Source organism: Mustela erminea, chromosome 4 (genome assembly GCF_009829155.1).
Source record: "Mustela erminea isolate mMusErm1 chromosome 4, mMusErm1.Pri, whole genome shotgun sequence".
Classification (NCBI taxonomy): domain Eukaryota; kingdom Metazoa; phylum Chordata; class Mammalia; order Carnivora; family Mustelidae; genus Mustela; species Mustela erminea.
The window spans coordinates 103,669,935-103,697,285 of NC_045617.1; the positions used below are offsets into that span (position 1 = coordinate 103,669,935).

General features: G+C 37.5%; 1 long non-coding RNA gene across 1 annotated transcript; it reads left to right on the plus strand.

The window, feature by feature from the left end:
* The first annotated feature begins 18,714 nt into the window (after positions 1-18,714).
* LOC116587818 lies at positions 18,715-27,081 on the plus strand. The gene is made up of 3 exons (XR_004284656.1): positions 18,715-18,808; positions 26,031-26,166; positions 26,921-27,081. It is a non-coding gene; the product is annotated as an uncharacterized LOC116587818 (long non-coding RNA).
* Positions 27,082-27,351: the final 270 nt, after the last annotated feature.

The window sequence follows — 27,351 nt, forward strand, 5'->3', positions numbered from 1 at the left end:
AAAAAAACTTATACTATGAATATTCTTCCAAATCTGTCAATTTTTACTTTACTGCTATGTTGAAGTTATATCATTATTTGCATGCTGATTAAGGATTTTTATTTCTTCCTGTTTAAAGATTTTTATTAGGATATGTTTGCTAAAGTATGGTGAATTTCTTCATCCCTAAAAATAGTTTTGCCTTAAATTGGAAGTTACTAATACTGATTCTGCATCATAATTGCCTAGAAAAAATTTAAAACATTCATGTGTAGGCCCAACCTCTAGGAACTCTGAGTTAATTGGTGTAGGTGGGCTGAAATAGTGCATAACTAAAGTTTATAAATTAAACAATGGATAAACTAATACATAGGAGATAATAAACTATGAAGGAACACCACAGCATTCTTTAAAACTTGAGTGAGGAAATTTAGGCAAATGAAAAAAGTATTTGTGGAATATGTGTGGCAGTTGAAAATGTAAATGAATTCAAGAATTATTTGAATGAATCCATGAATGGCAAAATGAAAGACTAGAAAAAGAAACTGGAAGATGAATATAAATATATGAAATCTCCACCTCCACACACAACATATAGCTGAGAGCCATGCTTTGTTTTTTTTTGTCTTTTTTTAAAAATTAACATATAATGTATTATTTGCTGTGAAGTCTTATGCAATTTACAGCACTCACCATAGCACATACCCTCCCCAATGTCCATAACCCAGCCTCTCTATCCCTCCCCCGCTCCCCAGCAACCCTCAGTTTGTTTCCTCAGATTAAGAATCTCTTATGATTTGTCTCCCTTCCCAGTTCCATCTTATTTCATTTTTTTCCTTCCTTCTCCCTTACCCCCACCCTGTCTCTCAAATTTCTCATACCAGAGAGATCATATGATAATTGTCTTTCTCTGATTGACTTATTTTGCTCGGCATAATACTTTCTAGTTCTATCCACATTGTTGCAAATGGCAAGATTTCATTTTGATAGCTGCATAGTATTCCATTGTATATATATCCATTCATCTGCTGATGGATATCTAGGTTCTTCCATAGTTCAGCTATTGTGGACATTTCTTCTATAAACATTTGGGTGCAAGTGGCCATTTGGATCACTACATTTGTATCGTTAAGGTAAATAAAGAGTGGTGCGATTGCTGGATCATAGGGTAGCTCTATTTTCAACTTTCTGAGGAACCTCCATATTGTTTTCCAGGGTGGCTGCATCAGCTTGCATTCCCACAAACAGTGTAGGAGGGTTGCCCTTTCTCCACATCCTTACCAACAGCTGTCATTTCCTGACTGGTTAAATTTTAGCCATTCTGACTGGTGTGAGGTGGTATCTCACTGTAGTTTTGATTTGTATTTCCCTGATGCTGAGTGATGTGCAACACTTTTCATTGTCTGTTGGTCATTTGGATGTCTTCTTTGCAGAAATGTCTGTTCATGTCCTCTGCTCATTTCTTGATTAGATTATTTGATCTTTGGGTGTTGACTTTGGTAAGTTTCTTATAGATTTTGGACACTAGCCCTTTATCTGATACATCGTTTGCAAATATCTTCTCCCATTCTGTCAGTTGTCTTTTGGTTTTATTAACTATTTCCTTTGCTGTGATCTTGATGAGGTCCCAGTGGCTCATTTTTGCCCTTGTTTCCCTTGCCTTTGGCGATGTTCCTAGGAAGAAGTTGCTGCAGCTGAGGTGGAAGAGGTTGCTGCCTGTGTTTTCCTCAAGGATTTTGATGGATTCCTTTCTCACATTGAGGTCCTTCAGCCATTTTGAGTCTATTTTTGTGTGTGGTCCAGTTTCATTGTTCTGCATGTGGCTGTTCAATTTTCCCAACAGCATTTGGTGAAGAGACTGTCTTTTTTCCATTGGACATTCTTTCCTGCTTTGTCAAAGATTAGTTGACCATAGAGTGGAGGGTCTATTTCTGGACTCTCTATTATTTTCCATTGATCTATGTGTCTGTTTCTGTGCCAGTACCATACTGTCTTGATGATGACAGCTTTGTAATAGAGCTTGAAGTCCGGAATTGTGATGCCACCAACGTTGGCTTTCTTTTTCAACATTCTATTTGAGGTCTTTTCTGGTTCCATATAAATTTTAGGATTATTTGTTCCATTTCTTTGAAAAAGATTGATGGTATTTTGATAAGGGTTGCATTAAATGTACAGATTGCTTTAGGTAGCATAGACATTTTGGCAATATTTGTTCTTCTAATCCGTGAGCATGGAATGCTTTCCCATCTCTTTGTGTCTTCCTCAATTTCTTTCATGAGTACTTTATAGATTTCTGAGTACAGATTCTTTGCCTCTTTGGTTAGGTTTATTCCTATGTATCTTATGGTTTTGGGTGCAGTTGTAAATGGGCTTGACTTTTTAATTTCTCTTTCTTCTGTCTTGCTATTGGTGTAGAGAAATGCAACTGACTTCTGTGCATTGATTTCATATCCTGATACTTTACAGAATTCCTGTACAAGTTCTAGCAGATTTGAAGTGGAGTCTTTTGGGTTTTCCACATAAAGTATCATATCATCGTCAAAGAGTAAGAGTTTGACTTCTTCTTTGCCAGTTCAGATGCCTTTTATTTCTTTTTGTTGTCTGATTGCTGAGGCTAGGACTTCTAGTACTATGTTGAATAGCAGTGATGATCAGTCTTGCTGTGTTCCTGGCCTTAGGGGAAAAGCTGTCAGTTTTTCCCCATTGAGAATGATATTTGCTTTGAGTTTTTTATAGATGGCTTTTATGATATTGAGGTATGTACTCTTTATCCCTACATTATTAAGAGTTTTGATCAAGAAAGAATGCTGTACTTTGTCAAATGCTTTCTCAGCATTACTGTTGGATCTTATTGGCTAGTATTTTGGTGAGAATTTTTTCATCCATGTTCATCAAGGATATTGGTCTATAATTCTCCTTTTTGATGGGGTCTTTGTCTGGTTTTGGGATCAATGTAATGCTGGCCTCATAAAATGAGTTTGGAACTTTTCCTTCCATTTTTATTTTTTGGAACAGTTTCAGGAGAATAGGTATTAATTCTTCTTTAAATATTTGGTAGAATTCCCCTGGGAAGCCGTCTGGCCCTGGGCTCTTGTTTGTTGGGCAAGTTTTGATGACTGCTTCAATCTCCTTACTGGTTCAGGTTTTCTATTTCTTCCTGGTTCAGTTTTGATAGTTTATATGTCTGTAGGAATGCATGCATTTCTTCCAGATTGTAAAATTTGCTGGTGTATAGTTGCTCATAACATGGCCTTATAATTGTTTGTATTTCTTTGGTGTTGGTTATGATCTCTCCTCTTTCATTCATGATTTTATTAATTTGGGTCCTTTCTCTTTTCTTTTTGATAAGTCTGGGCAGGAGTTTATGAATCTTATTAATTCTTTCAAAGAACCAGCTCCTAGTTTCGTTGATGTGTTCTACTGTTCTTTTCAGTTTCTATGTCATTGATTTCTGCTCTGATCTTTATGGTTTCTCTTCTCCTGCTGGGCTTAGGCTTTCTTTGTTCTTCTTTTTCCAGCTCCTTTAGGTGTAGGGTTAGGTTGTGTACTTGAGATCTTTTTTGTTTCTTGAGAAAGACTTGTATCGCTATATATTTTCCTCTGAGGACTGCCTTTGCTGTGTCCCACAGATTTTGAACCATTGTGTTTTCATTATCATTTGTTTTAATGAATTTTTTCAATTCTTCTTTAATTTCCTGGTTGACCCACTCATTCTTTACAATGATGTCCTTTAGCCTCCATGTATTTGAGTTCTTTCCAAGTTTCCTCTTGTGATTGAGTTCTAACTTCAGAGCATTGTGGTCTGAAAATATGCAGGGAGTGATCCCAATCTTTTGGTACTGTTTGAGACCTGATTTGTGACCCAGGATGTAATCTATTCAGGAGAATAGAGAAGAATGGGCAGTAGAGAAAAATGTGCACTAGAGAGGAATGTGTATTCTGTTGCTTTGGGATGGAATGTTCTGAATATATCTGTATGTCCATCTGGTCCGGTGTGTCACTTAAAGCCTTTATTTCTTTGTTGATCTTTTGCTTAGATGATCTGTCCATTTCAGTGAGGAAGGTATTAAAGTTCCCTACTATTATTGTATTATTGTCAATGTGGTTTTCTGATTTTGTTATTAATTGGTTTATACAATTGGCTATTCCCATTTTGGGGCCATAGATATTTACAATTGTCAGAATTCTTGTTGGACAGACCTTTTAAGTATGATATGGTGTCCTTCCTTATCTCTTATAATAGTCTTTGGCTTAAAATGTAAGTTATCTGATATAAGGATTGCCAACCCAGCTTTCTTTTGGTGTACATTAGCATGATAAATTGTTTTCCACCCCCTCACTTTAAATATGGAGGTGTCTTTGCATCTAGAATGAGTTTCTTGTAGACAACATATGGATGGTTCTTGTTTCTTTATGTATTCGGTTACCCTGTGTGTTTTGATTGGGGCATTTAGCCCATTTACATTCAGGGTAACTATTGAGCAATATGAATTTAGTGCCATTGTATTGCCTATAAGGTGACTGTTACTGTATATTGTCTCTGTTCCTTTCTGATCTGTAACTTGTAGGTTCTCTCTTTGCTTGAAGGACCCCTTTCAATATTTCCTGTGGGGCTGGTTTGGTGTTTGCAAATTCTTTTAGTTTTTATTTGTCCTGGGAGCTTTTTATGTCTCCTTATATTTTCAAAGATAGGCTAGCTAGATATAGTATTCTTGGCTGCATATTTTTCTCATTTAGTGCTCTGAATATATCATGCCAGTCCTTTCTGGCCTGCCAGATCTCTGTGGATAAGTCTGCTATTAATACAATATTTCTACTGTTGTATGTTATAGACCTCTTGTCCCAAGCGTCTTTCAGGATTTTCTCTTTGTCATTGAGACTTGTAAGTTTTACTCTCAAATGACAGGACGTTGACCTATTTTTATTGATTTTGAGGGGGCTTCTCTGTGCCTCCTGGATTTTGATACTTGTTCCCCTCACCAAATTAGGGAAATTCTCACTGTAATTTGCTCCAATATACCTTCTGTCTCTCTCTCTTCTTCTTCTTCTGGGATCCCAATTATTCTAATATTGTTTTGTCTTCTGGTATCACTTATCTCTCAAATTCTCCCCTCATGGTCCAGTAGTTGTTTGTTTCTCTTTTTCTCAGTTTCTTTATTCCCCATCATTTGGTCTTCTATATCACTAATTCTCTCTTCTGCCTCATTTATCTGAGCAGCAAGAGCCTCCATTTTTTATTGCACTCATTAATAGCTTTTTAAAATTTAAACTTGTTTAGATTTTAGTTCTTTTATTTCTCCAGAAAGGTACCATCTAGTATCTCCCATGCTTTTTTTAGCCTAGCTAGTTCCTTGATAATTGTCATTCTGAAATCTAGTTTTGACATCTTACTAATGTCTGTATTGATTAAGCCCCTAGCCATCCATCCGTACTGCTCTTGTCCTTTTTTTTTTGAGGTGAGTTTTTCCACCTTGTCATTTTATCCAGATAAGAATAGATGATTGAGAGAACAAAATGCTAAAAGGGTAGCAATGACCCCAGAAAAATATGTACTAACCAAATCGGAGGAGACCCAAAACATCGGGGTGAATTAAGGAGGAAAAAAACCCCACAAATATGTGTGTGTATGTGTGTGTGTGTTTGTGTGTGTGTGTGTGTATGAATATATAGATTCACCAGCCTAATATATATTAGACTGATGAATAGATCAGAGCCACACACTTGATTTTTGGTGTATTTTGGTCTGTTAGAAGAAACTGCTTCCCAAAATTTTAAAGAAAGAAAAACATATATATACAAAAATAAGGGTAAACATGATGAAGGGATGGAATATGACTGTAAAGATGAAAATTTTAAAAATTCTAAAAAAGGAATTGATAAGATAAGAAGTTGGTTGAAAAAAGAAAAAAAGAGAAAAGAATGTGATTAGGCTGGAGACTAGAACAAAGCCATGTACATGCATTAGATTTAGGGTATATTTTGATCTCATAGAAGAACCTGTATACCAGATTTTAAAGAAAGAAAAACCTATGTGTATACAAAAAGTAAAGTTAAATACAGTGAAGGGATAGAATATGACTAAAACAATGAAAATTAAAAACAATTTTTTTAAAAGGTACTGATAGGAAAAAATAGTTTAAAAAGGCTAAAATAGGAAGGAGGAAAAATAAAAAAAAACAGAATAAGAAAAAAATAAAATTGAAAACATTTAACTTTGAAAGATTAAAGAATCATGGGAAAAGAGCCATGAATTCCATGTGTTGCATTCCCCTAGCTCTGGAGTTCTGTAGTTTTCATTGATCCATGAACTTGGTCTTGGCTGGATGTTCTTACTAATCTTCTGGGGGAGGGACCTGTTGAGGTGATTCTCAAATATTTGCCTGAGGTATAATTATATCACCCTTGCCAGGGGACAGGCTAAGTAATCTGCTCAATTTTGTTCTCATAGCTTTTTTTCCCTGAATGCTTTCTGTACAGCTTTGGCGGCGGAGAATGAAAATGGCAGTCTCCATGTCAGAGGAGCCGAGAGCTCCGGGCCTCACTCCTCAGTTCACCCTCATAGAAAAGCAGTCAATTACTCCTGTCTCCAAGGTCTCTGGCCACATTCCATCCTCATCAGGCTTGTGATCAAGTGTTTCTATCTCTGGTACATGGCCCCACTTGGAGTCTCCAAATCCAGCTGATTCCTGCAGCATACTCCTGCACTGCTCCTCCCAGAGGAGGAGGGAGGGGGTTGTCCCCAGATCTGCTACTTGTGGGGTCCCTGATTGAAGAGCAGTGTCCAGACTGTACCTTGGATCATGGTTTCAGGTAACCCTGAGCTGAGAGTCCACTGCTTGGTTCTGTTTCTGCAGCCATCTTCCCCACTGGGAGCTCTGCCAAACTCAGACATACCTGGTCTTTTTGTTACCCCATAAGTCCTGAGACCACACTATCCCCATGAGGGCTCCACTCCTTGCTTATCCTCTGGAGCAACATCCCTCAGTGGAGCAGACTTCTAAAAGTTCTGATTTTGTGCTCCAGTCCTCTACTGCTTGCTGGGAGCCAGCCCCAACCCCCACAGTCTATCTTCCCATTTTTTGACTCGGATTCACCCCACACATCCTACCTTCCAGAAAGTGGTCACTTTTCTGTTCCTAGAATTACTGTTCTTCTCTTCAATCTCCTGTTCAGTTTGTGGGTGGTCAGAATGGTTTGATAACTATCTAACTGAACTCCTGGCACCCAACAATATTTAGGTCTCTATTCCTCCATCATCTTGCTTCTTCCCCAGAGCCATGCTTTGTGACAGAATACTAGATTGGATTGCCTAGTTTGATAACTTCCATTTTTTTAATATTGAAGTGAGAGAATGAAAAAAAATATTTTGTAACAGGTATCAAAAATAGCCATTATGTAATGGTGGGACTTGAGTTAATTCTTAAAGAATAACTGAGAGGAGGCTAGAGAGTGAAGGGGACAAGATATTTCAAGACAAATGGCAGATAGTGGGGGGAAAGACAGGGAGAACAGCCAATTTGAATAATGGATCTTTGTTACCACATACTTGAGGAATTAAAACCTTCCAGAGAGTTGAGATAGTGTAGTGATTAAGAGGATAGCCTGTAGACCAGTGCTGTGCAATAGAAATATAATGTGAACCAGTTAAAAATTTATAGTAGTCACATTGATAAATAAAAAGAAATAGGTAAAATTAATCATAATAATATATTTTTATTCATGGTTTCACTTTCTGTGGTTTCAGTTACCTGCAATGAACCATACTTTGGAAGCACAAGATATTCCTTTTGATGTATCCTCAAAAGTCAGTAGCAGCCTAATGCTGTCACAATGCCCGTATTATTCACCTCACTTCATGTCATCACATAGGAATTTTATCATTTCACATTATCAAGGAAGAAGGGTGAGTACAGTACAATATTTTGAGAGAGAAAGACCACATTCACATAACTTTTATTATAGTATATTGTTACAATTGTTCTATTTTTAGTTATTGTTGTTAATATATTACTGTGCCTAATTTATAAATCCCGTTTTATCATAATTATGTACATATAGGAAAAAATTGTATATACAGGACTTGGTCTCAGGGTCTCTCTGTGGTTTCAGGGGGTCTATTAGGGATCTTGGAACATATTCCCCATGGACAAGGGGGGACTGTTATGTATCTGAAATATTATTTCAACATGTAATCCACATAAAAAAGCATCAGGGAAATATTTTACATTTTTTCATACTAGGTCTTTGGAATCTGATGTCTATTTTATACTTAGAGCACAGATCAACTTGGAAACTAAATTTTAATTAGAAATACTTGACCTATAGGGGTGCCTGGCTGGAGCATGCAACTCTTGGTCTCAGGGTTGTAAGTTTGAGCCCCTTTGTTGGGTGTAGAGATAAATTAAAAATAAAAACTTAAAAAAAGAAAGGAATATTTGGTCTATATTTAAATTTTATGAAACTTACATTTGAAAACTTATATTCACATATCCAATAACTGGGGTAAGTATTGGTCTTTAAAATTTAATTAACTTCATAAAATAAAATAATATAAAATAAAATAAAAACTTTAGTTTTTTCATTGCATTAGCCAAATTTCAAATGGTCAGTGGCCACATGTGAGTTTTGGACAGTGTAGCACTGATTTTCAAAACCATCTCGCACCTACTACTTTCTAGTCATTTGGGCATGTTACTTAGCATTCCTATTCTTAGCTTCCATACTTATAAAACAGACTAATAGTACGACTTATTTCATAGGGCTGTTTTGAAGGTTTAGTCAGATAATCAGTGTAACACAATATGGTGCTTTATAAATAGTATACGCTCATTGTTGTTGTTGTTGTTTTTGACAATTAGAGATTTGGGGAGTGGAACCAGGCTGGGGTTGGAAAGAATGCCAAAACCTGTCTTGAATGCCCTGATTTTGAGGTGAAGATGGGAGATCATACGGATTAGAAGAAATAGATTAGAACTCAGGAGAGAGACTGGCCCAGAGAAAGAACAGGGAATAAAAGAATGCATCTTGTGGATGTTCTGATGACTACTGTTGCAGGAACCATCCTCTTTTCTCTGTTTTCTACCAGACTGTGAACTATTCGTTGTCTCTTAGATATGGCTTGTGCAGTTTAGAAACTAGATTTTTAATTTCATGTGATTTTAAGTGCTTGGAATTATGTCTGCACACAGTAGTGGTTTAAGAAATGTCTATTGAATAAACAAATTGAACGTACCAGGAGACTAACTCACAAGAGAATAGAGAACTGAAAACTTAAATATTTTAGAAGACTTTGGCCAATTACTATCAGATTATAAGTAGGCATAGTTCAAATTAAAACTTTGGCATGCTTCAGATGTAGCTTTTAAAAAGCATCAATTCTGTAAAAGTTTGACATATTAAAGGCATTCTGAGATGTTAAAAATGATTATTTTTTTAGAGTTTGAAGATTGTGAAAGTCATGTGAAAGTCACATGAAAAGTACAAAAAAATTACACAGCAGTCCTCCTTCCTAGCAAATCTTTCTCTCTCAAGAGGTACACGTCAGAGAATTCTATTAGTGGACAACAAGGAGGCAGTCTAGTTAGTGTGACGTTGCTACCCAATTTGGTGACATTTTTCTATAGCATTCTTCAGGCTACTCATTTGACACTTTGGAACAGCTGCCAAGTCCTTTCCTGCTCTCTGTAAACAAGGTTGTCACTCACAGAGCATTCCTCTTACTTCGGGTGGGGAATGGAGGTTAATGACTTTGGAAATGGAAAACAGAATGAGCATCAAAAGGACTTTTAATACCAGGAGAATTATTGGAGAATAATTGAATCAAATAAAATAAGAATATAAATAGACCATATTACAAGGCACATTTGTTAAAAGGTTTTGTATCAGTTGAAGTTTCTGTTACCTGTGAAGAGTAATAAAAAGAAATAAAATAGATTGAAAATGGTTACCCTTGAGAAGCTATTTCTGACTTTTTGGCAGGGTTCCCCTGTGGCTGCTGATGCCCGTATAGTGTGTCTCATTCTTACTTTCTTTTCAACTTCAATTCTGCTTTACAAGTAAGACTTCTGATAGTTTTTCCCCCCTTAGAATATCTTTGATTTATCATTTAGTTTAGTGGTTAAAGAAATGAGACAAGCTTCTGCATCTGGGGAAAGGCTGACATTTTTAGGCTTCTGCTAGGTGGCCTTTTAAGGTCAAGTACTCTAACAGGAATCAAGAGCATTTTTGGGGACAGATCCTGTTCAATCTGAATTAGAAGAGAATTACTTTTAAGAAAGAAATACAATCTCATAGAAACATACACAAATATGTGGCTGATAGGGACGGGAATGTCGTAATTTTGCATTATTGTGTTTAATAAGCTTCTTAAATGTAAGGCATACTGATAACATATGTACCTTTTGCAAAAAAAATGGCCAGTTTACTGAAAAAGTTCTTTTGATTTTGTGGTTCTTAAATGGAGTATTATTTTATTTACTTATTTGTTAAAGATTTTATTAATTTCTTTATTTGAGAGAGAGTGTATGTGTGAGAGCACAAGTAGGGGGAGCACAGAGAGAGAGGAAGAATCAGGCTCTCCACCAAGCAGGGAGCCTGATGTGGGGTTTGATCCCAGGATCCTGGGATAATGACCTGAGCTGAAGGCAGACGCTTAAATGCCTGAGCCACCCAGGCACCCCTATTCATTGATTTTGTAAATCTCATATAACACTGTCATTATTATTCAACAAATATTAGTGAGAGCTTGATACATTCAGAGTACTATTCTAGACACTGGGTTTAGGATAAAGAATAAAAAGACATGGTTTGCTTATGGCACTTACAGTCTAGTAGGAGTAGAGATGCAATTGAGAAGTAAATACATTTAAAATTATAACTTGTAAAGAACTTATAAAAATAGAAAAAGAGGGGATCTGGTCAGGGAATAGGATGATATTTAATCTAAAAGATATAAAACAATGAGAAACCAGTCAGTTAAAGATCCTAGTAGATGGGACAGGGATGAGGGCTCACTTTCGACAGAATGCAATTGGGGGAAATTTCTTATGTAGCAATAGATAATGAATATACTGTTGTACTCTTTCCATTCTACAAGTTGCCTCTTAAAAGACTGAAAAGGGGAGCTATTGTAGTATTCCTGGTGAAAGATAGTGGCAGCTGGTTCTTTGTTGGTCGTATACAACATAGAGTGCATAAGTTCAAGGCACACTTTGGAGGTAGTTTCTAGAAAACTTCCTGTTGGATTGACTATGGATGAAGGTCAAAGGAGAAGGAAAAATTATGTATAATACTCTACTTAGTTTCAGGTTTGAGTAGGTAGGAAGATGGGGATGCTTGGGAGAATAATTCTTTTGAGAATGAAAAGTTCTACTTTAGATATGTTAAGTTTCATATGCATGAATGGCAAGTAGGATCTCAAGTTGACAGTTGAATATATGAATCTGGGGGTGTAAATGTGGGATTCCTTGGTGTTTATATGGACTTTAATGTGCTGGGAGTAGATGAGTAACTTGCAGGAGAGAGTGGAGATGTCCTCGGACTGAGCCCTGAGAAGTGGCAACATTTGGAAGGCAGGCAGATCAGGAAGAGTCGGAAAAGAACCCAAGTGGAGGCAGCCAGGGAAGTAGGAGGATGAGTATAATATTGTGAAATCCCAAGGGCAGAGAGTATTTCAATAAGGAAAGAGTGATTACCAGATTGAATGTAAGATTGAGTAAAATGAGGATACAAAAATGTCCTCTGAAAGTGCAAAATATGTGGTATTTAGTACCAATTGAAAAAAGTAATATCAGTGAAATGGTGGTATCAAAACCCAACTAGAATAGATTAAGTAAAAAATGAAATATGACAAAACAGAGAAACCAAGAACCAAATCTGCTTTGAGAGATGATGCCCAGGAAGATTAGAGAAATGAGATATCAACCAAAGGGAGAAATGGGATTAAGAGAGAAATATTTTCAGAGAAGTGGGATTAAGGCATATTGATAAACTTCTGGGATTAATATAAAGAGAGATAAAAATTGGTAATCCAGGAAAGAGAGGTTGGAAAATACTAGAAGTAAAATCCTTGAGTATTTAAGAAGAGATAAAGTGCAAAGCACGTGTGGAGATATTGACTATAGATAGGAGAGTGGGTGAGACTTCCATTTTGGATATATATGCAAACTGGTTGGTAGTTTTGATGAAAAAAGAGTGACTAATTCTTGTCTGATGGCTTCTATTTTCTAGTGAGGTCAGTGAGAATGATGACGTGAATAGGAAGGAGAAGAAGATGGGGAGCCAGGCGCTAGATTTCTTCATTAAATGAAGGAAAGAGGCCAGGGGAACAGTGGATGTCAGTCATAATAAACTTTTACTATGAATAGGTTTCTCTTCTTGTGTATTTTGCTTCCACGATGTAAAGGATTAAAAAAATGCTTATTTCTTCTCCATATTTTCCCACTTGACTCCTTATTACATTGGGAGGGTCTTGGGAAATTAATCAGAGTTGATTTGGAAACATGGGTGATATTATGTACAGATAAGACAGAGAGCAGGAGGTAGTGTCCATTCTACCAGTCTGATTTAATGAATCTTTGGAACATGATGTGATTGGATTTAATTACCCTGGAAGCAAAAGCAGGAACAAGATACCCAAGAAGTTATCCTACCTTGCTGTCATTGACTAGCAAGACCTCTTAATCAGACTGAAAACATTACACAAATATTGTGATATTTCATTTTCTTTTCCTTAAATGGAGAAATGTAAATTAAAATCTTACCCAAACAAGAAGATTAAGGTTTGAATTTTAACCCATGTAATCTGGAAAATCATTCTAAGTATTAACAGTTCTCAGATAAATAGTTTTTGGAGTGGAAAGAGCATAAAGGGTTAGTTACTATAACTGCATAACAAACTTCTCCCAAACTTGGTAGGTTAAAACAGTTTAGTATCATATTACTTCCATGGGGCAGCAATTCAGCTGAATGATTCTGGCTCATGTCTGTCATGAGGTTGCCTCAAGCTTTCAACCAGGGCTGCACTCTCATCTGAAAGCTCAGCTAGGGGAGGTTATGCTTCCAAGCTCACACATGTGATTATTAGCAAACCTTAGTTCCTCTTACATGGACTTCCTCCATGGGTTGCTTGAATGTCATCATGACATTCATTCAGTTTCTCCCAGAATGAGTGATGGGAGGGAGAAGAGGGGACTACATAAGGATGTAAATACCAGGAGGTGAGGATCATTAGGAGTCATCATGGAGGATGACCATTACAGATGGTGTATTAGGTTTCCACAGTACACAGTATCTTTATCATTTGGCTGTGTGACCTTGGAATACTTAGCTAACATTGTTGAGAACCAGTTTTCTCATTTGGTGGGTTTCTATTAACCTCTCTGTAAGAAATTACTGGCCTCTTCCTTAAACCTTGTTTAGACAGATGGTTAAAAATGAAATTGTAGTTTTCATCTACTTTCTTAACTACTGTGTTCTTCATTGTTGCCCTCAACAACTTTGGCAAGATTATAGAAGATTTATGAGGAAATATGTACTAGTCAATCAGCCATTGGACAGGATTTCTAAATTTTATGAAGATATTTTAAGTAGAAGATTCAAGTAGATGTTTGAGAATAGTTAAACCACTGAAATCAGTCATATTTAGGCTTCTCATACCTTTTTAAAAATAACCATTTTATATCTCAATAATTCATATCCCATGTAATTCACCCATTTAAAGTATATAATTTCTGGAGCACCTGGGTGGCTCAGTGGGTTAAGCCGCTGCCTTCGGCTCAGGTCATGATCTCAGGGTCCTGGGATCGAGTCCCGCATCGGGCTCTCTGCTCAGCAGGGAGCCTGCTTCCTCCTCTCTCTCTGCCTGCCTCTCTGCCTACTTGTGATCTCTGTCTGTCAAATAAATAAATAAAATCTTTAAAAAAAAATAAAGTATATAATTTCTTTCTTTTTTTTTTTTAAGATTTTTATTTTTTTGACAGACAGAGATCACAAGTAGGCAGAGAGGCAGGCAGAGGTGGCGGCAGAAGCAGGCTCCCTGCCAAGCAGAGAGCCCAATTCAGGGCTCGATCCCAGGACCCTGAGATCTTGACGTGAGCGGAAGGCAGAGACTTAATCAACTGAACCACCCAGGCATTTCTAAACTATACAATTTCATGATTTTTAACACATTCAAGGAGTTGTGCAATGATCATCACTATTAATACTAGAACATTTTCATCTTCCAAAAAGAAACCCATACCTATTAGCAGTCACTTCTTATGCACTACCACACAGTGATAGGCAACCAGTAATATACTTTCTGTCTGTATAGATTTACCTATTCCGAACATTTCTTATATACTGAGTGATATAATAGGTGCTTTTTTATAGCTATCTTCTTTTAGTTAGCATGTTTTCAGGGTTTATCAATGCTGTAGTATGTATTGGTACTTCCTTTATTGTTGCTGACTAATATCCCATTGCAAAAATATACCACATTTTACTTATTCATTCAACAGTTTTGATGGACATGTGGGTTTTTTCCTACTTTTTGGCTATTATGAATAATTCTGCTGTGAACATTCATATATAACTTTTTGTGTGGACATATGTTTTCATTTTTCCTGGGCATATATTTAGGAGTGATATTGCTGGTTCATATGGTAACTCTATGTTCAACATTTCGAGGAATTGCCAAAACTCTTTTTCAAAGCAGCTGCATCATTTTGCATTCCTCAGTAGCAATGTAGGGGAGATCCAATTTCTCTATATCACTGCCAAATGTTTTTGTCTGTTTTTTTTTTTTTAATTATTATAGTCATCCTAGGAGTATGACGTGGTATCTCATTGCATTTTCTTAATAGCTAATAATGTTGAACATCTTTTCATGCACTTAATGGTCTTTTTAAAAATTTCTTTGAAGAAATGTCTATTGAAATCATTTATCTATTTCTAAATCAGGTTATTTGTATTTTTATTGTTCAGTTATAAGAGTTCATATATCCTGGACATGAGTTCCTTCTAAGACTTGTCTTATGGTGGTATAAGACATGAAATTAAGGTTCAATAGCATATGCTGCCTTAACACCTGGAAAAATTAGGAAAGCTTTGAATAGCCCAACTTCTAGTCCTTCTTCACATTCTGCTTCCATGTATAAGGTCCCTTAGCCAAACAACCGTCCATATATATCAAACAGAACATAGGTGATTATTGCTTATTATTGAATAGTGGGTTTCAATTTCCTGCAGACCCATGGATTTACTCAAATAAACCAATTGCATCCTTTCTTGGGAACCAGGGGTCATCCTACCTTCTTGATACTATGAAATTGTCCTCCACAGCTCCTAGTTGTATGCTTTGTTCCTGAGTGCAACTCCCATGTGATACTACATAGTATGCTATCCTTCTCCCAATGGGTTGTCAGTGTCTGTGATTAGTGAACTGTTGTCAATCTCATCTGCTTTGTGGCAGGTGTTGTATGCTTGGTCATCCCCATAACTCTAGGGTAAGAGTCCCTCCCTCAACAATGAAGCAAAGAGGAAGCAATCAAAACATATTTATAATTTGCCTTAATTTTTTTCTTTTCTGTGAGTTACTTTTCACTTTCTTCATGGTATCATTTTAAGGACAAGTTTTTAATTTGATGAAGTCCTAGTTTTTGCTTTGTTTTGTTTTGGCCACTTATGTTTTCAGTGTCATATCTGAGAAGACTTTGTATAACTCAGGGTCACAAAGATTTACTTCTATGTTTTCTTCTAAACATTTTATAATTTTGGCTCTTACATTTAAGCCCATTCCCCATTTGGTATAAATTTTGGTATATGGAGTAAGGAATGGTTCCAACTCCATTCTTTGCATATGAGTATCTAGTTGTTCAGCATTATTCGCCAAAAAGAGTATTTTTCTCCCATTGGATTATCTTGGTACTCTGTCAAAAATTGCCCATTACCTTTTGAATAGTTTTTCTGTTTGTGGAGAAGTTTTCATTTTTGAGTCCTACATCCTCAGTAAAGAGTCAAACCATAAGTGAATAACCTCTCTTGCAGCTAAAACGTAGCATATATCCTAGGATTCAGTCATCAGCAATACCTATGACAGACTGATATAGAAGAGAGCAATATGAGCTGATAGGTCACAGTGTAGCCTCCTGCTTGCTGGAGCAGTGGTGACAGTGGCTGCAGTGGTCTTCCCTAGTCTTTGGTGAGGCCATAGCCCTGGTAATTGTGGTTTTTGATATCATACTCGATGCCATACTTGAACTCATTCTTGACCTTTGTCCTGCAGGTCTCCCAACCAACATAACTAAGGATTGTTATATATATATTTTGCTTTATCAGGCAATGTCAAATTCTGTTGCTTACAACCAAGAGTCTGATCAATAAGCATGCTAAGGAGAGATAAAGTAGATTACAAGTAGTAAATTGCACTTCAGTTTTGTATAGAGCATGAATTGAATGATACCTATTGGTTTTTGAGGTGGAGATATAGAGGACATTCTTACAAAAAGTATTATCTGTTTTAAGCCAGTCAGATGCAGCCCTGGGTATGCTGTCCACTGCTAAATTAAAGGAAAGTGGTGGATTCTCCAGTCTAAAATTGTATAGATGCTTTATACTTTCATCTCTGACTAGCTGTGTTCTATTCTTTCCATGCTTCTAATGTTTAGCTCTATCCCATAATTAGGTCTATATGATGTTCTTGGACCTGGTGGCATACACTCCCTGATTTGACTCTAATCTGCTTCTTGAGGAATCAGACCTAGATGGAATTCTATGACTCATCATATCTGAATTGACTTTTTGATTAACCCCTGAAGATCTAATACCTGGCTTGCAGTAGTTTGGTAGGTTGAAGGTTGGCCCTGCCTAGCCCAGATCAATCCATTTTACTCCAGTTCTCTGGATTCAAGGGCACGCCAGTTGCTACATGGAGTAGAGATAAGTTGTATCTCATGAAAATATGACCCAGAGGAGTAAAATACTTACACTTGAGGGATGATAGTAGCTCTAATGAAAGGGGATGAGAAAGCAACAGTATGCATCAGGCAGTTACAGATCCTTTTTCCTATAGTCTCCTTGAAGGGGGCCCCCAGTTCTATTGCAGCTCCTTTTTCCTGGAAAAAGTATTAGGTAAACTGTACAAGTGGATTTACTTCCTCATAGAGATATGAATCCTTAAGAAGTAAAGTCTGTCCTTTGTTAATGAATTGAAAGGTTGGGCTCTTTTTAAATCTTGTCTATGAGGGGATTAAACTAAATATATGCCACTAGAACCCTCTATTCTCTAGAAATTCCACACTCTATATTTCATCTTTCTTTTTACTATAAAATCCACACCAGAGGGCTCTAGAGCTACTTTGTGGCAAGCTCAATAGCTACAAAGAATGGTCTGGGGATGAATTGGGGTGGTGTTGGAGTGAACAAGGAGAGAGATTTCTCCAAGGATCTCATGAAGCTGCCAGGATTGTCCCCTTCTGCTGCTGTATCCTAAAATGGAAATGTATTGCATATTGTCTACCTATCCTGGAGAATTGAATTCTACTGTCATTTTCTTTTTGCCTCATAGATGGTCAGCTTAAATCTTTGCCTATGTTGTTAAAAACTAGAATGAGTATGAACAGTGTCATTGGGAAAAGTTAGACATTTTTGAGAGCAAGAACCAAGAAAAATAGATTGGTAAAAGTAATGTGAAATGGTCTCTATCAAAGTCATTATGTTTGATAGGTTTTTCTAAGGCATTAACCTCAGAGGTGTCTCCTAGAGATGCTTTCAAGATACAGTGCTCTTATAAAAGAAGATAGGAGAGTCAGTGGGCTGAAAAATAGACCAGGACCTGGAGGGACCCCATTTGAATTCCATTTCCCCACTGAATCTCTAAGATACAGTTGGCAAAGTCACTTAGGCCATCATTGCTTCAGTTTTGCTATCTGTAAATGGGAACAATAGCTTAATAGGTTATAATTTCATATTGAATAGCATTACACATTTAGTCAGGAAAAAAGGGCAGATGGGCAAGAATGCAAAATGCATCCACAATCCTCTTTTCCCAGCCCCTGAGAAAATAATTACTTCTCTTGGTTGCATATCCTTTGAGGTCTCCAGATTATCTTTTTGCATTTCAAGTTTTGTTCTTTAACAATGACTGATGAACATTGACAATTCAACCAAATTTCACCACATTTCAATCTATAACCCTTCTCTTTCTTCCTGAAGTAAGGTAAGTTTAGTCATATCAAAACATCAGCAAAGTTGGTGAAAGAAATAGACTTCATGTTACATCACAAAATTGTTAATTTGTACCACATGAAGTGGGTAAAATTTCAAACATGAATATATGTATCTAGGACACCACAATGGCAAACATTGATCTTGTGGAGCCTTGTAGAATATTTATAAATGCTTCTCAATCAACAGTGTACGGGAGAATAATGGTTATGGGACAACAAAAAGAGGCATGAGAGCAAGTTCCTTTGTTAATGGAAAAAATCTCCTAATGTCAGTTTGAGAATTGGGAAAGACCCTTATCTCCGTGTGATGCTGCTTAAACCAGCCGGAGATGACCATGGTGACCCGGTGACCACACAAAGAGTGGTCAGTTCATTTAAGCCTTTGTTGCCTTTGTGAGGTGGTATATCTCCTAACTCACCCAGGAACTTAGGGGCCCTCTCTGGATTGGGTTGTTCGTAAGGATCTTTGTGGAGAGGCAAGTGTGATCTTTCTAGTATTACTACCTCAGAGTGGGGAGGGAGAGACTGAGGTTTGGATTTCTGAGATGGCTCTACTCAGTTACTGACTGCTCATGGATTAGGAACTGCTTGCCTAGGGAAGAAAGAAGCATGGTGGTGGTGGAGTGAGTAGGAGAGATTTTACACCGAATACCTTCTTGTGTGTTTGAGTTTTAAACCATGTACAAAAATCTATTCCAAAAACAAATACAATTTAACATTGAGAAGATATTAAAATTACAAATGGCAGTAAAAAATCTGGCATTTCAGGTGTAGGTTAAATTGCTATGTAGAATTTTAAAATCTTGTATGTGGTTTAATTCTCTTGAAAGCATCAAAAGATTATGACAAAATACATGTGGAAAATGCTGTTTTCTATAATATTCCAGATTAATGACAAAAATCCGGAGATGTTGATTTTATAGCAGATTGTATTGGCACTTGGATGGCTCAGTTAGATATGTGTCCGACTCTTAATTTTGATCAGGTTGTGATTTTAGTGTTGTGAGATTGAGCCCTGAATGGGGCTCTGTGCTGGGTGTGGAGCCTGCTTAAGATTCTCTCTCTCCCTCACCTTCTGCCCCTTCCCCCCCCTCTTAAAAAAATTGTATTTTAATATAGGTATTATAGACAAAGGATTCAAATCACCCTAACTAAACCCACCAACTGAGCTAAGAACTAAAGCTACCCTCCAACTGAGCTAAGAACTAAGCCTTCCAACTGAGCTACCCTCAGGCTACCCCACAACTGAACTAAGAACTAAGCCTTCCTCCACTGAGTGAAACATATTCTATGTTATCTTCTCCACAACAGAAAAACTTCTCTAATCTTAGCTATGTGTTTTTATTTTTAAACTTTATAATGAGTCTTTAGGCTAATGGGCAATTTTTGGATCTCTTTTGGAGATAGTGTTTGTCTCTTGGTTCATTAGTCTAGGCACAACAGCATTTAGAATGTTATCTACTTCACAAATAGGTAATTTACTTAATCTGTAATATTTGAATACATGCAACTAGTGGTGCTAGATAGGAGTCTAGTTTTTCCACATAGTAGATTGCATCGATACTTAGCAAGGCATTAATGTGACTGCATTGATAGTCTGCATTTATCCAATGACTTCTATTTTCCAAATATTTTGCACTTTGTTTTTAATTTAGGCAAAGAGTAAGCTTGCCCTGCTAGAAAACACATTTAAAATAGATTGTATTTTGTTAACTTTTTTTGGATAAGAAATATTTTTACAGTTCTAGGCAAGAAAACATTTTGAATTTTCCACCTACCTACTAATTATTGAGATATTATGAACATTACCCAGAAGTTAATAACTAAAGAAGCCTATCAAAGGAAGTTGTTCCCATGTTAATAACCCAAGCCCAGATGTAAACATACATTTATCATGTACTCTTCTTGTATCCACATGCCTTTGCAATACTTTTTTTTTTTTTTTTTTTAAACAGACAGAGATCACAACTAGGCAGAGAGGCAGGCAGAGAGAGAGAGATGGAGGAAGCAGGCTCTGTGCTGAGCAGAGAGCCTGATGCAGGACTTGATCCCAGCACCCTGGGATCATGACCTGAGCAGAAGGCAAAGGCTTTAACTCACTGAGCCACTCAGGCGCCCCTGCAATACTAAAATTAACTTGGGCACCTGGGTGGCTTACTGGGTTAAAGCCTCTGCCTTCAGCTCAGGTCATGATCCCAGAGTCCTGGGATTGAGCCACACATCAGGCTCCCAGCTCCATAGGGAGTCTGCTTCTCCCTTGACTCGTCCCTCTCATGCTCCTTCTCACTCTCTCTCTCTCTCAAATGAATTAATAAAATCTTAAAAAAAATAAAAAAAATAAAATTAACTTGCTTTTCTATATTTCTGAAAACTTTTTTTGATCTCTTCCTTTTCATTATCATCATGCCTCTCTTGCTCAAGTATTCTGAATCTCTCTGTGTTCTTGCCTTTTGTTCTATTTTCTTGTGGGTCAACTAAATCAACCAGAGGCTTATAAGCCCATATTCCCAGTTAAATCTCAGTACAGTTAGAAGAAACTGTTTTCAACATTCCTGATTTCTGCTTTTCTCTCCAAACTGTGTGATGTTGATTAAATTATACACCTGGCATCTATGTTCTTACAACAGTAACATATTTATAATAGGATACACCACATGTAATGAGATGCAGTAATCAAAGTTTCTCTCATTTTGTTTCTTCCTAAGTTGTTTTAATGATGAACAATGGCAACCATATGATAAAAATGTGTAAAGCATAAATGTACAGCATAATAAATAATTATAAGGTAAAACAGTATTTAACCATCACTCTGGTAAATAAACAGAACATTGCTAGGACCCCAGTATCCCATCATGTGTTCCTTCCCAATCACATCTCCCTCCCCTCCCACAAATTAACCACTCTCCTGACTTTTGTGGTAATTCCTTTTCTTTATAATTTCATCACCCATGTATACATTCCCTTAAATTGTAGTTTAGTTATGGCTATTTTATCAACTTTATATGAAGGCAATTTGTAAGTATTTTGGGTCTGGCTTTTTATAGGTCAGGTTCCTGGCAGGAAACAAACAACATATTCAAAAGGAGTATATAAAAGAGTTTCTTCTTCTTTCTTTCTTTCCCTTTTTTTTTTTTTTTTTAAATTTATTTATTTAAATGACAGAGAGAGATAGCTAAAGAAGGAACACAAGCCAGGGGAGTGGGAGAGGGAGAATCAGGCCTCCCACTGAGCAGAGAGCCCAATGCAAGGCTCAATCCCAGGACCCTGCGATCATAAACTGTGCCAAAGGCAGACACTTAATGAGTGAGCCACCCAGGCTCCCCTATGTACAAGTTTCATAAAGAAAATTGACCAGGGATGTTGCAGTACCCCAGGGCTAACTCTAGTGGGAAAGTGGGGAGCCTTTACTACCTATAGGCCTGCAGGGGTGAGCAATTAGGAGCCCTGTGCTCCCTATGTCTGTACACAGCCTAGAGCTGCTTGATAACAAACGTGGCCTCAGGTACAGAAATGTAGCCACAACTGATTATGCCCTGGCAGAGAGAGTCCACAGAGACAAATATCCTGACCTCCCTTCTCTTGCCCTCTCATCTGTCTCTTATTGGTGAGATCTGACCAAAAATCCATAGAGCAGCAAGTAGACAATTTGAAGAAATCCATACTGCTCGAGCTCCTAGGCACAGGAATGAGCAGAGCAGAATGGAGAGTAGACCTGGAGGCGCATATGGAGTGTGTCTAGAACAAGCTTGTTTTTTTTGACTGTATTTTGAGAGATTTATTCATATTGTTGTATGTGGCTATATTTTATTTTCACTGCTGTATAGTGCTCTATTATGAGAATATATTATCTGTTTTATGGTTAATGGACATTTAGATTGTGTTCTGTCTTTGGCAATCGTAACTAATGTCTGCCTCTTGAGGAACATAGGTTTGGTTTCTAATGGGTATATACCAAGGAACAGGATTATTGGAAAGTATATTCATTTTTAGTGAATAATGACAAAATAATTTGTTGCACTGACTTATACCCCCACCAGCAGTTCATGAGGTTTCTGTTGTTCCATAGAGCTGTAAAGCTAAAGTATTGTCAATATATTTAATTTTAGCCATAGTGGTATGTGGTGGGGTGTTACTCAATTTGCACTTCTTTGATCACTAGTGAGGTCACCCGTTATATATTTCATTGACTATTTGGATAGCCTTTATGTTCTAGTTTTTGTCCATTTTTCTTTCCTTTTTCTAATACTTTCTTCTGTAGTTCTCTTTCTTTTTGAAAATTAATACAAAGACATTTCTGCCTGAAAGTTTTCTAATATGAATATTATTACTTACTAGAATGGACTCCCACTCAGCATCACTTTTATATATACATTTATATTTATATGATATATATTTCAAAAAATTTGTTCAGAGATTCATTTTCCTCTTAGAAATATTGTAGTAAGTTTCTTTCAAATTTCAGCAGTCTATTATTTGCTTTTAGGATACTTTATGAGTTTTTGATTTTACTTTTTTTTTTTCTTAAGTAGTTTTCACACCCAGCGTGGAGCCCAACGCAGGGCTCAACCTCACAACCCTGAGATCAAGACCTAAGGTAGAGCAAGAGTTGGACATTTAACTGACTGAGCCACCTAGGTGCCCCTTTTTGCTTTACTTTTGAAGTTTTGTATTTTTCTATTGGATTGTCTGTCTTTTCCTCATTTATATGTAGGAAGATTTAAGAAATCTTCAATGTACATGCATACATATGGATATACACACATTTATGTTTTATAGATTTATTTGCTTTATGGTTTATTCCCCCTTGTCTTAATAATGCATTTTTTATGGCCAGAGCTTTTAAATTTATTATTGCCTTATTTTATCAACCTTTTTTTTTATAGTTAGTGGTTGTATGGTCTATATAAAAAATAATTCCTTTAAATATTTTTTATTTTTTCCCAATTTCTCTTAATAATGTTTTATAGTTTTCTGTGTAGAAGACTCGCCTTTCTTTCTTAGTTTTATTCCTAGGTATTTGATATTTTTGAAACAATTGCAAATAGTATTTTTAAACTTCATTTTCTAATTATTGTTGTTATAAAGAAGCAAAATTAATTTCTGTGTGTTGACTTTGTATATAGCAACTTGTTTTCCAATCAGGAAAAGAGAAACTATTCCTAGTATTTATATAGATGGAACTTAATGCAAGGACTTACAACATGGATGATAGAGTAATTGAGAAGTAAAAGGGGAGAGGTAATGGGGCAACCCAAATTATAAAAGAATAGTACGATGCTCCCACTTCTGGACTGGCTGAAAAAGAAAGGAGATAGTTTTACTGAAACCCAGAGAGCAGCATCATTTAGTTGAAGTGGAATGACAGAAAGCTTATGGAACAGGAGCTAGAAAGACTAGTTGCTGAAAATGCCACAGAAAGGATAGAGAGAGTGAGGGAGAAAGAGAAATACCCCTGATTTTCCTGCCCCTTAGCCTACTAATATTTAGCCAGTGCCTTCCGTTGGCTGAATGTACGTAGAAGCCAGAGGGCAAGAGAGATTGCAAAACTTTGTTCCCTTCTTTACAGTATAGGATGGGAGAAATGGGACCCCTCTACGATGAACAGGAAGCTGACCAGCTTGTGGGTTACTGATAATTTCTCCCTCTCTATTTGAATATATTCAATCCTGTCTTTAACAAATACTGACATTTCTGTTACTTCCTTTTCAGTTCTTATAACTTTTACTTATTTTCTTGCCTTGTTGCACTGCTAGATGTGGGTAAATCGTAGGCTCCAATCGTAGGCTCAACAAAGCATTCTGAGTTGCCCTGTAGTATTCCCACTTCTATGGGCAGGCTTTCGGACAGCTCAAGCCTGTCTGATGAGGCTCATTCTGTCCACCTCAGTTTTAGGATTATAGACCCATAGAATTTCAGAGCTCAAAGGGATAAAGAGGCCATCTAGTTCAGGAGTTGGCAAACTACAGCCCTTAGGCCAAATCCTGCCTGCTACTTGTTTTTTGGTTAGTTAGTTAGTTTGTTTTTTTAAGATTTTATTTATTTATTTGACAGAGATCACAAGTAGGCAGAGAGGCAGGCAGAGAGAGAGGAAGGGAAGCAGGCTCCCCGCTGAGCAGAGAGCCCAATGTGGGGCTCCATCCCAGGACCCTGGGATCATGACCTGAGCCAAAGGCAGAGGCTTTAACCCACTGAGCCACCCAGGTGCCCCAGTTATAAATAAATTTTTATTGGAACATAGCCACATTTCTTTAATTATGTAATATCTGTGCCTGCTTTTATGCTGCATTGGCATGGTTGAGTAGTTGGACAAAGGCTGTATAGCCCTCAAAGCCCCACTTTTTTATTATTGCGCTCTTTACCAAATAAGTTTCCTGTTCCTGGTCTAGTCCGTCCTCTTCATTTGACAGGGAAATTGATCCCTACATGGTCGTCCAGGGCCACACAGCTGTTAGTGGCAGAGTGTGGATTAGGTCACAGACCTCCAGACTCTTAGACTAGTGTTTTTTTCATGGCACTATGTAATTAAAAACCTCCCTCTGATCCACACGAAAGTCTGTGTCGTAGTTGGTGCTTATCCTGGACAGAATGAAGGTCCCAAAATGCAGATGGCTAGGGCCAGGCCGGTCAGATGGAAGGCCACTATAGACTTGGTAGGATAACCCTCCTGACTGACAGAGCCTTTCCCTCTTTCGTGACTAAGACTCTGATGATAATAGCTTTCTTTTTTCTTTGAGCAATAAAGGAAGGAAAAATACATAAAGAATTAGGCCCATCTCTCCTTGTTCACAGCCTTCTTCCCCACATGCAGTACCAGGATAATGTTAGATTATGTTTACTGAAAGTACTGGACAATTTAAATTTGTTATTTTCAACTTGGAAGTATTGTGAGTGTTTTTGTTTACTTGAAAGTTAAGATTTCCAAAGGACCTTGAATTATTATTTACTGTCCTTGTTGCCATTATTCACAGCTCCCTAGGCATAGAAAACATTCAATTAAATTTTCAAGCCGTGCTGCTTGTTGATGGATACAGAGAGAAATTTCTCTTGAAAACAGAATGACCTCAAATTTACTTTTTTCAATACTGAGGCCTCAGCTTTCTTCTCTTTGAAAAGGCATAAGCAATTATTAAAGAACATGTTAAATTATTTTACATTTTTGTTTCTCACACTCCTTACTCTCCCACATTCTCATTGTTTCTAATAAAACAGAGGAGTCTTCAGATGGAAAGACTGAGTCCAGGCTTCAATTTTGTCCATATCCTCTGGTTGTTTACCACTGCATTGTTTTGGCATATTAGGGGCTAATTATCGTAAAGGAGTATTTCCTTAGATATTCTCATAATTGAGGACTTTTTAGTAAGAGTGACAAAGAAATTAATTTGGTTTCTGTTAACCTAAACCTGTCATTCTTCTACTGCTCTGTAGGATAATTCTCCTCTCTCTCTTTTTAAAGATTTTATTTATTTATTTGAAAGAGAGAGACAGACATAGCAAGAGGGAGCATGAGCGGGGAGGAGAGGGAGAAGCGGGCTCCCGCTGAGCAGGTAATCCCATTTGGGGCTCCATCCCTGGACACTGGGATCATGACATGAGCCAAAGTCAGATGCCTAACAAACTGAGCCACCCAGACACCCTAGATAATTCTCTTGTTTTCAAATTCTTCCTGCTTTGATATCTTTGTAAAGCAGGAAAATTAAAACACACACACCCACACACACACACACACACACACACACACACACACACATTGGATTTATTTTTAAATATTTACAGAATTAAGGGAATAGTCGTTTTCCTTCTCTCTATGAGTATTTTCTTTTAACACTGGTCTATCTTTTCCCCTAGACAAACCAGGAGGCGATGTCTCAGTGGTATGGAAGGTAGATGGCGTGAGGCTGCCTGTGTGGTTTCCCAGACCTCCCATAATGCGTTCTGCTCATCCTCTGAACTAGTTTCTTCAGTTATATCGCTTAAGGAAAAAGTGAGAAGACACAGTCTGGGGGCTTGCTGTGTTATTTCTTAAACTGAGAACTAGCAGTTCTGTATTACCTAAGACTTTTCATTATGTCATGGTTCCAAAAACCAGGATTTTTTGATTTGCCTTGAAAAGACAGGGGAGAATAGGTACTATGGAGTTGAACACAAAATCTAGTGTCCTTTCCCCTCTGTTTCACATGGGTCTTCCAGAGCCAACAATCTGAATATTTGATTCCCTCTGGACTGTGGAACAGGAATTTCACAGGTTTTGCCCACTTACTACTAAGATGAAGCCACAGTTACAGTAATACCCAAATCTCAGTCATTCGACTCCTTGACTGAAGACAATTTAGTTGGTTTTTCCTCCCAATAGTTCCCCTTTGTCGATTTTTTTTTCCCCAAGATTTTATTTATTTATTTGACAGACAGAGATCACAAGCGGGCAGAGAGGCAGGCAGAGAGAGAAGGGGAAGCAGGCTCCCCACTGAGCAGAGAGCCTGATGCAGGGCTTGATCCCAGGACCCTGGGATCATGACCTGAGCCGAAGGCAGAGGCTTTAACCCACTGAGCCACCCAGGCACCACCCCCCCTTGTTGATTTTTGAAAATCCTCAATGCCTTATATAGCTCTGCAACTCTTAGTTCTGGTCATTGCCCACAGTTGCTGTTGGCAGAGGTGGGATGTCACATTATCCCCCCTGCAGAACTTAACGCTATCTTAGCCCTACAGCCCTGCCTCATTCAGTTTTCTTCTCTCAGCAATGGTTTAGCTGATGCCTCAATCACTGCTGAAGCCAGGCATCCAAGAGCCCAGAGCCCACTTTGCCTCTCAACTGGAGAACCAAAGAACTATAAATGGACGTATGCAAATAGAAAAAGATGAGTTTCCTTTTATGCTGTACACCTACACCAGTTGTAATCTCTACCCCCGTATGACACTTGTCCCACTTGTCTTGATCTGGTAATTAGCATTTGGATAAGCAGCTCTACTTAACATCTTGCTGGCTTCATGGAGGATTTCAGCCAATGTGTCCATGTGATCATGACATTATGAGTTGGGGGAACATTCCTTCTATCTGAATGATATCTAGTAAGATCCTGTAGTGTCAAAGTATGCTTTCAATTCATAAGTTGCCATTCTCCCACCCCACCATTCCCATTGCCCCTCCCCCATCCAGGAAGTTCACATG